General features: G+C 42.9%; 2 pseudogenes; both read left to right on the top strand.

The window, feature by feature from the left end:
* The first annotated feature begins 220 nt into the window (after positions 1 to 220).
* LOC100658084 (cyclin-D1-binding protein 1-like) lies at positions 221 to 2145 on the top strand (annotated as a pseudogene).
* Positions 2146 to 5434: 3289 nt separating this feature from the next.
* LOC111749478 (thioredoxin-like protein 4A) lies at positions 5435 to 6122 on the top strand (annotated as a pseudogene).
* The last annotated feature ends 4232 nt before the right edge of the window (positions 6123 to 10354 follow it).

The raw sequence follows: 10354 nt of genomic DNA, 5'->3' as shown, positions 1-10354 counted from the left end.
TGTTTAATAATCTCCCCAAGAGCTAAAGTCAGACAACCACATTCGAGAAATGGGAAGGTCTCCCAGATAAAACCAGCCCCTCAGAATCTTGGGTTAACACCTTGAGTTCCCACAAGAAAGTTCACTTCAGGAGAATGACCCTTAAAAAAGGCCTTCTTCTGGAAGGCCTGTCCCAGTGATCTGGCTGCAGCCCAGGCTCTGAATCTTGGGGTGTGGAGTCATGTCAGGTAGTAGGGGAGAGCTGGGTACAGAGGAGGAGTGGCACTACCAAAAAGTCAGGTAGGGTTCACCTAAGGCAAATTTTAAACATGCCTCTATTTTTTTCAGAGTCAATTTCACTTCTCATAGATGCCAACAGGCCTAGAGAACCCAAGGAGAAGGAAAAGTTAACATTTTTGAGCAGTTACTGGACACTTAACATCCTCTTCACTTATATTTATCGTTTTTATTTTACAGATGAGGAAACTGGGACACAGAGAAGTTTAGTTACTTGCCTGTAGTTACCCAGCTGATAAATGGGAGACCTCAGTTAAACCGAGGTTGCTTCTGTTATAGGTGATGGAAAAAATTGGAAACAGTAATGGTTGTAGAATATGATGAATGTAACTAAGGACATTAAATTATACATGTAAAAAAGGTTGAAACGGCAAATATTTTGCTATGTATATATAACCCATTGCTGTCAAGTCAATTCCAACTTATAGCGACACTATAGGACAGAGCAGAACTGCCCCATAGGGTTTTCAGGGCTATAATCTTTAGCGAAGCAGACTGCCACGTCTCTTTCCAGGGGAGTGGCTGGTAGGTTCCAACCGACCGCTTTTCGATTAGCAGCTGAGTGCTTAATCATTATCCCACCAGGACTCATATATATATATTTACATCTATATTTATATGCATGTACCACAATTTCAAAAGATAAAACCTAGTCCAAGAGCCCACCTTTTTCCACAATGCTGCCTCTCTGATTCTTGGTTAGGTCTGCAGATCTTGTTTGTTTGTTTGTTTGTTTGTTTTTCCCCCTCAAGATATTTCTATAAATCAACTTTTAAAAACCGAGTATCAAGGACCTCAGTCTGTGGCTGCCGGAAATGGAGTGGCTGCCACAGCGCGTCTCTGATAGCTGTGGTGGCGACATTTGCTGTCTCCAGGCAAGCGGCTGAGGTGGCAAGCTCAGCTGCACCTGCAGCCGCTGTCCTCACCCTGGCTCCACCTTTGGAGCAGCTTCCACCCTTGGTGGCGGAGCTGTAGTTGCTGGTGCCTAGGGTGCGGATCAGCAAAGCCCAGGAGAAGTTTAATTGGAGAAGTTCTGGAAAAGTCTCAGTGAGGCAGCTGTGAAAGTAGAGAGGGAAGCCACAACTCTGACCGTAGCATTCTCCAGACTCCCACTTCACAGAGGTTCTGTGAGCCAGTCTGTGTTGCCATCAAGGCAATCATTGCAGTACACTACTCGCTTCCCAAGGCTCAGGGGGTGCCATTCTGGACATTGTGGATGGCATGGCTTAGCTCTTGAAGTGCTTTTCATCTCTCTGTCTCAGAGCCCTGAAAGCAAGGGCCCTATTTTTTCTGCAACACTGTTTGGGTTATCTGCCAGCAGGTACCTCTGATACCAAGAAATAATAAAGCTGCAATCCTTTTAATGTTGATGAAGAGTGTAAATTTTGTGAAGGATGCACATGAGGAGAAAAAGGGGGCTGTGGAAGAATGTGACCCTTACTCTGGCCACTTGAATAACTCTGAGGAAGACAGCTTGGGGAATGACCATTATATGGACCCTGATGTTGAGGAGGATGCATTGGAGTTTCTAAACAATCAGGATTATACTGATCAGAGGAAGATCAGGAGCTCATAATCCCATGCATTTTGCTGGTGAAAGCATCCAAAGCCAGCCTTGTGAAAATCCGGATCTCAGTGACAGAGAATGGGAAGAAAGACCAGGAGGCTCAGCTGGATGACGTTGTGGATATTTCTGATGAGATCAGCCCCAGTGTGAATGATTTGGTTCTGAGCATATATCCATCGATGTGCCACCCGACTGTGTGAATCAACTGTGTGAAACTTGCATCTGTTTTAAAGAAAATATAATTTAAAAATTTTATTTTATTTTATTTATTTTAAAGAAGGCACTTGAAATTACAAAAGCAAGATATATGTAACCTGACCCCTCAGCCAGAAGGTAGTTGGATGCCTTTACTCATTAACAGCGTTGATCATTGCATGAGCAGAATCAAGGGGCTCCCCCAGAGTGAACTTGAATTATGAGTTTTCAGGCTCATTTGTACTCTCCTTCTCTCCGTCTCTCATTGTCACAGACAGGCACTGATATTTGCTTTTAAAATGGGGCCAGAATGCTTTCTGGATCAAAAGGGAGTTCCTGTCTATACTTAAGAAGAGATACTACTGCAAATGTTGTTGGTTAGACCAGACTGGCTATTATTTATAAACCATGTGAGTGTGGGATATTTTTCTGTGCTAGATGCAAAATATAATTGCATGACTTTATGTTCTTGAATTGCCTCAGAGGTTCCTGGGGAAGCTGCCTCATGTGTTTCTTATTTGCAATACAGTGTGTTTTATTGCTAAAGATGCTTATGGTCTCAATAAAATAGTAATCTGCCAATGATTAAATAAGAAAAAAAATTGAGTATCAAATGCCAGCTTCCCCTTAATTGTTCAATTTCACTATATTTTCTTAGGGGTATTTAAGCAATAAATTGTTCCCTCATTCCGTCTCCCTTGGTACAGTAGACCTACCTGTTCCTGCTTCCCTGCAATTCCAGTTTCTAAAAAATCTAGCCAGAAGACAAGGGTAAGGGTTGTTTCCTTCTCCTTCTGTTCTCTCTCTCTCTGCCTCTTGATTCAGAGTCAAAATTCTTGGTCACATATACATTCAAAATGGAAACGTTTACAGGAAGCTCCTTGCCCATAGTTTGGATGAGGTCAAGATTAATGTTTTGGCTTGTCCAAGGCAAGGTCATGGAATCTCCATAGATACATCCAAACCCCCCGAGGGACCAAATTACTGGGCTGAGGGCTGTGGGGACCATGGTCTCAGGGAACATCTAGCTCAATTGGCATAACAGAATTTATAAAGAAAACATTCTACATTCTACTTTGGTGAGTAGTGTCTGGGGTCTTAAAAGCTTGTAAAGCGGCCATCTAAGATACTCCACTGGTCTCACCCCACCTGGAGCAAAGGAGGATGAAGAAAACCAAAGACACAAGGGAAAGATTAGTCCAAAGGACTAATGGGCCACAACTACCACTGCCTCCACCAGACTAATCCAGCACAACTAGATGGTGTCCAGCTACCATCACCGACTGCTCTGACAGGGATCACAATAGAGGGTCCCAGACAGAGCTGGAGAAAAATGTAGAACAAAATTTGAACTAAAAAAAAAGACCAGACTTACTGGCCTGACAGAACTGGAGAAGCCTGAGAGTATGGCCCTGGACACCCTTTTAGCTCAGTAATGAAGTCACGCCCGAGGTTCACCCTTCAGCCCAAGGTTAGACAGGACCATAAAGCAAAGTGAGACTAAAGGGGCATGCCAGCCCAGGAGCAAGGACTCAAAGGCAGGAGGAGACAGGAAAGCTGGTAATAGGGAACCCAAGGTCGAGAAGGGGAGAGCACTGACGTGTCACGGGGTTGGTAACCAACGTCACAAAACAATTTGTGTACTAATTGTTTAATGAGAAGCTAGTATGTTCTATAAACCTTCATCTAAATCACAATAAAAAAATTAAATTAAAAAAACAAGATTAACGTTTTGGTTAAGAAAACTTCAGTTACAGACAGGGCTTCAAACTGGTTCATTCTGGTTTGAACGCCTGCTGAGAACTGCATTTCTAACAAGTTCCCAGATGATGTTAATGTTGCTGGTTACGCACCAATTCTGAGAACCACTAGTAAAGTGGTAGTTCTCAAAATTTATTAATGTAGGAATCACCTAGGGGTATTGTTAAAATGTAGATTCTGATTCAGTATATCTGGGGGTGGAAATTCTCAGCAGTGGTTTCAACCAAATGAAAGGATTCAAAGCCCTGGTTATAGAACAGAGAGCTTCACTCAATATATCTCCAGTAAACAATGAGGCAGGGACAAAAAATACCAGATACGAAATCCACAAAAAAGCAAACATCCAGGTTTCTGGAAGGGCAGACACTGAAGCAGCTGCAGGAACAGAAATTCTCTCGTCTTCCCAGATCTCTCTGTCTGTTCATGTCCTTTCTAAGGCCACTGGTCTCATCCTGTCTGTGTCTCTGTGTTTCTCTCTGTGCATCTGCTTCGTTCTCCTTTCTGCCTTAATCAGCTCCCTCTGCTTACTCACCTTATACAAGGCCCACCCTATACTCCATTTCTACAGGGCCATACATCACAGCATCCACAGATCACTGGGATTTCCCACTTTGTCCTTCAGTTCTAATTCATAAGACAGCTTCTAAGAAGCTCAGATCATCTTTTTAAGCTAAGGTAACACTGTTAGAGGGTATTGGCCCACCTCTGCGTGGAGGCCTAGGCCAATCATCTGGGGCTGTAAGAAGGGCTAGAAATACAGTCCCCAGCAGACCGTGGGCAAGCATTCTTTTAGAAGGGTACAGGGATGGGCAGGCCACCTGAAATGCCATCGAGTCCTGCCTCTGAGGAGGTTAAGTGTGATTTCAGGGTTACTCAAAAACTCAAATACCTGCTCCATCAAAGCTTGGAGTTCAAGGAATTTTCTTCAGAAAAATCCTGCTGCTACATAATATGTTACGCACAAGTACAGCTTGGAGTCTTACAAAATTGGACTTTAGAAACCATCTAGTCCAGGAATAGCAAGCCTGACTCATTTCACGTCAACTCTGACTGCCTGCAGGCTTGTGAAGAATTGTATCAGGGTCATTCTGTGACATTGGGGTGTGAGGATTTGGTGGATAATGAATATTTTGAGTCATTCGTCATCATTTCCTGGGGAGATCTGTCCCACCCCTGCTCAGTGTGGTAGAGTGGGTGTCCCTCATAGTGTACATCCCTTTCATCCTCAGTGGTGGGTGTCTGATCCGGGCTGAACTATAGCCCCAGGGTGGTGCACTTAACACACTTGGCTGCAAACCTAAAGACTGGCAGTTCAAGTCTACCCAGAGGCATCTCAGAAGAAAGGCCTGGTGATCTACTTCTCAAAAATCAGCCATTGAAAACCCTATGGAGATCACAGGAGTTTGGGCTCTGGAAGATTACAGGTCAGCTTTGTTCTTGTTTGAAGATACCGGTCATGTTTTCAGGATGTCATAAGTGTTTCCACACCTACACAACGAATGGCAGGTGGATCAGGCCGTAGTTTCCCAGAAGGACTGCATCATCGTCATTGGTTTGGAAACAATTGGGATCCTGCTTGTATGAATATGGATGAAGTTCTATATAGCATAGCTGAAAAGAAATGGCAGAGGAGGATCGTCCAATCATGTAATGAGCCCCGTTTGGATATCACAGCTGTTTTAAAGTTAAAAATTTTGCAGTTATTTATCCCGTAGGTAGTGCAGAAGTACCAGACTTCAACAAAATGTGTGAGTTATTTGATCCTTGCACTGTCATGTTTTTCTTCAGGAACACGCACATAGTGATTGATTTGGAGACTGGTAACAACAGCAAGATTAACTGGGCCATAGAGGACAAACAAGGGGTGATTGACATCATAGATACCAGTTTACTGAGGGGCGTGCTAGGGCTAGCGGCTGGTGGTGTCTCCAAAGGACCGCTCCACCAAGTACAGTTACTGCGTTCTGCTGGTCGCCATGTGTCCTGAGCTCTCACTGTTCTTTCTGTACGTGAGTGTTGTGGAATCACTTCCGTGTGGAGCATCTTAAACTATGTAAAGCCTTTGGGAAATTGCTGGAAAAGTAATGGAGGCTGGAGTGTCTTTTTGAAGTAAGGATTGCATAGCCTTCAATTTTCAGTCTGCCTGTCTGTTGTATTTTTATACTGGCAAATATCTGTAAATACTTAACTGAAATAAATAAAAGGTTATGAACAGTTATAATCGTTAAGAAACTTGATATATGGATTACTGATTTTGGTAGCCAAAATTAATTCTTTATCATTTAGGTGAAATTATGAGGCTGATAGGTTTCACATACTTGGCAATGGGAATCCAGAGCCTTGAGTCCAGAAAGAATACACAATTAGGATGAAAGTTTTCTTATATCTTATTATTGAAACAATATAATTAAAAAAAAAAAAAAAAACTAAAGAAAACCGTGCGGGGCACAGTTCTACTCTGACACGCATGGGGTTGCCGTGAGTCAGGGTTGACTCAACAGAAACTGGTTTAGCACAGTATGAAGGCTTCTTGATTTAATTATCTTGTCCCTAGAAAAACACTTTCCAGTTCTCATGAAATGTACCCTATCCCTGGTTTTGTAGACCAAATCCCAAACACTGTCCTTGGATGTAATTTGTGGAGTCAGCAATTTACAGTCTACTACCTCAGTACAATGTTCTTCCCACGTTACGCAATGTTCTTCCCACACAGGTATGATTGATCCCATTATACAGATGAAGAAACCAAGACTCAGATTAAGTGACTTATACAAAGCATACAACCAGTAAATAACAGAACAAGGATTTGAATTCAGGTCTCCTTGGCTCTAAAGCTCATACTTTTTTTCACTACAGTATGCCTCCTAAGGTTTTTTTTTTGCTCCTAAGGAATTTATAAAAATTAAGATCTTAAGTATGTAATACTTGGACTAATAGCTAGAGAGAAGTAGATGGAATCGAGACAATCTTTGTTATAATTACTTAGGGGTTACAATAAGGTGCCCCACCAAGTATGGATGTGAAGGAAATGTTAACTTTTAAAGGCGCAAATATGTTATGGACCAGAGTAGGAAGGATCAAGTTCACCAGAGAAGATGGGGTACCTCCCAGGCTAGCAAGGCTTCCCTACAACCTGTTTGAATGTAATTTCTGCTCTTCCTTCTTCCTGCTGTCTGGAATAAATTAAGATGGCTAGAGCTCTCTCAGCTACCTTAGGTCATGGGATGATGTTTAGAAGCCACTTTGTTGAAAATAGCAAAGAAAAAACATAGTAGGCTGAGTGTCTGCTATACAGAAAAACTGCTCTAACACTGCACCTAGAGGGCCCAGTTCCAGATGAAAGCCTGTTATCAGTTTAACCTAGACACTATGCATTTTTCTGTTATATGCAGCCCAGCTTAATCTGATCTAATGCAACTGGGGTTCACCATTTGGGTAAATTCTTCAGACACATAGTAACATGAGCCCTCCTAGCCCACGACCCCCTGGAAAGCAAGAAGATTAATTCACGTAAGACTGAATAAACAAATAGACAATAACCAGGTGCTATATAAAAATAGAACTTTGACCCATTATCTGCAGCATCCAGCCCAGGAAGTCAAACCACTCTCTGCAGCTTCCAGTCCAGGAGACCAAACAAAAATCCCTGTATCAGTGGGTCCAAAATTGCCAGGACTTGATTAATAATTTTTGTCCTTAATTTTTTGCCCCTGCTTCCAACTTAGGGCCAATCAGAAAGCCAGATATGCTCCCCTAACCAATCGCATAAAATGCCCTGCTTCTAGTTATCCCACCTATACCTTCCCCAATCAAGGCACACCTGAAGCCTTCTCACTCCTTCGTTAGAAAATTTACCTACTCCCCCTCCCTGTCTTTGAATTCCCCTGTCAAACGAAAGTGAAGGTGGCTGACTCCCTTGCTACAGCAAGCCCTTAATAAATAGCATTTGTTCCTATATGGGTGTTCTTCGGTCATTTCCACACAAGAAAAAAGCACAAAAAAGCAGTGCAAGTACAGCTTTCAGGTCAACTCAGTAACATAAGGTGTTAATGTTGTTGAGCTGAAAATATTCCTCTCACCAGCCCAGAGATAGAAAGATGACCCTTTGCCTGACCAGAAGAAAATGGTTTTAAATCTTGTTGGATTTTGGTCCAATTCCTGGAGCAACCCAAAGAAGGTTAGGAGGAATAAGGAAGGTGGCAGAGGGTGGCTGGGTAGATGGAAGAGGGGAGGGCATATCCTCTAAGGGCTTTGCCTGCATACAGGCCAATTGTCCCCTATATAGATGTCCAAAATGTCACCCAGATCCCAAAGCTGTACAAGTGAGGCCTTTCAGATGTCACCCCAACAACCTCACAGCAAGGGCAGCACTCATAACAGCCTCTGGCTACTTTTTTCTTTTATTGATCTCAGCTGATCTATTAATTGGGCCCAACCTGCACTAAATGAGGCTGGTCGCTTTCATCTCCTTCTAGCTATGAGACTTGCTTAATTATCTTGGCATCTAGCTTAGCACCTTCGAGCCTTCCTCATGAAAGACGTAACCAACATCGTGGAGAAGGGAGTGCTTTATAATATAGCATTTTCTGGAGAGGCTTTCACCTGCCAAATGGGAAAATGTCAGGTTGACTGGTGGAAGCATTTTTCATGCTCTGGGAGTTTTCTTTCAGCCATTTAGCAGGCCATGGTCTGAGCCATTTTCAAGATCTACTGAGAGCCAATGAATGGATGTGCCCACAGACAGGGCTGCAAAAGCCAAACAGCAGTCCCGGCAACACTTCTGTGAATGGATCCCCTTTGGTTCTTCAGAAGCACCATGTTGCTTTAAAAAAAGCAATGAAATGCTGTTCTGGGTTCAAATTCTGGCTCTGGCTCTGGCTCTACCTCTGCCTCTGACTATGATGCGAGTCAATGATATCTTTGAGCAAGTCAGTTAATTTCCCAGGGCCTCAGTGCATTTGTTTGTAAAATAAAGGGTTAAAGTATTGGTTAAAGTCTTAAGAGAGCTTTCTATTCATGGATCGAATTGTGTCCCCCCAAAAATATGTGTCAGCTGGGTTAGGCCATGATTCCCAGAATTGTGTGGTTGTCCTCTATTCTGTGATTGTAATTTTATGTTAAAGGGATTAGGATGGGATTATAACTCCACCCTTACTCAGGTCACATCCCTGGGGTGGGGCTTGCACCACCTTTTTTCTCTCAAGAGATAAAAGGAAAGGGAAGCAAGCAGAATTGGGGACCCCATACCACCAAGAAAGTAGCACCAGAAGCAGATCACCTCCTCTGGAAATGGGGTCCCTGTGCCTAAAAAGCCCCTTGACCAGGGGAAGATTGAGGACAAGGACCTTCCTCCAGAGCCAACAGTGATAGAAAGTCTTCCCCTGGAGCTGACACCCTGAATTTGTACTTAAATTAATTTCTCTTCGTTGAAGCCATCCACTTGTGGTACTTCTGTTATGGCAGCACTAGATGATTAAGACACTCTTAAAATACTATAATTTTATGGTTTTCTTATTAGAAATGGAAACATGCAAACTTCTCTAAATATTTTCCACTGCACCTGTGCAATTTTTTTTTTTTTTATGACTCGGCACACATACTTTGCAAAAATTACGAATACATTGTCTTAGGCTGGGTTTTCTAGAGAAGCAAAACCAGTGAAGTGCCTACAAATATATGTATAGAGAGTGAGGGAGAGATTTTATCAAGGAATTTGCTCATGTGGTTGTACAGGCTGGAAAGTCCCAAGCCCGTGGGTCAGGCTGGAGGATTCTCCCAACTCACATAGCTGAAGAAGCTGGCAAACCCAAGATCCAGACCACGGAGGCTAATGAATCCCAAGATTGGCAGGCAGGCTGCTAGCTCATGTCCCAAGAACAAGAGGTCAGATGAACAGGAGCCAGCTGCAGGATGCAGAGCAAGCAAAAGCCCTTGAGCCTTGCCAGAAAGTCTTCTTATATTGAATGCAGGCCACACCCCCAAGGAAACTCCCTTTCAACTGATTGGCTACTCACAGAAAATCCCGCCATGGAGGTGGTCACATTATATTAGATCTCACCATGGAGGTGATTACATCATTAAACAGACAAACTACATCCTAACTGCCAAACCATTGAGAATCATGGCCCACCCAAGTTGACATACAACCTTAACAATCACATACATACAGGCAGAATGACTTTTCAAATGTGCATCTTTCATAATCTCATCACAGTTAGTATTTTACATATATCCTTCCAGACTTTTATCTAAGCATAGATAAACAAGCCAAAAATATTTTTATAAGAATATGATCACATTTAGTATTAGTTTCCTAAGGATACCATAACAAAGTATGCCTGAGTGGCTTAGAACAACAAACATTCTCTCATAGTTCTGGAGTTTAGACGTCCAAAATCAAGATGTCACCAGGGCCATACTTCCTCTGAAGGTTCTTGGGAAGGATCTTTTCTTGCCTCTTCTAGCTTCCGATGGTTGCTGGCAATCATCAGTGTTCCTTGGCTGATAGCTGCAGCCCTCCAATTTCTGCCTCAGTCTTCACGTGGTCTTCTTCCC

This window comes from Loxodonta africana, chromosome 6 (assembly GCF_030014295.1).
Source record: "Loxodonta africana isolate mLoxAfr1 chromosome 6, mLoxAfr1.hap2, whole genome shotgun sequence".
Taxonomy (NCBI): domain Eukaryota; kingdom Metazoa; phylum Chordata; class Mammalia; order Proboscidea; family Elephantidae; genus Loxodonta; species Loxodonta africana.
Note: the sequence above shows the minus strand (reverse complement) of the source record. Positions and strands in the feature narration are given on the sequence as shown.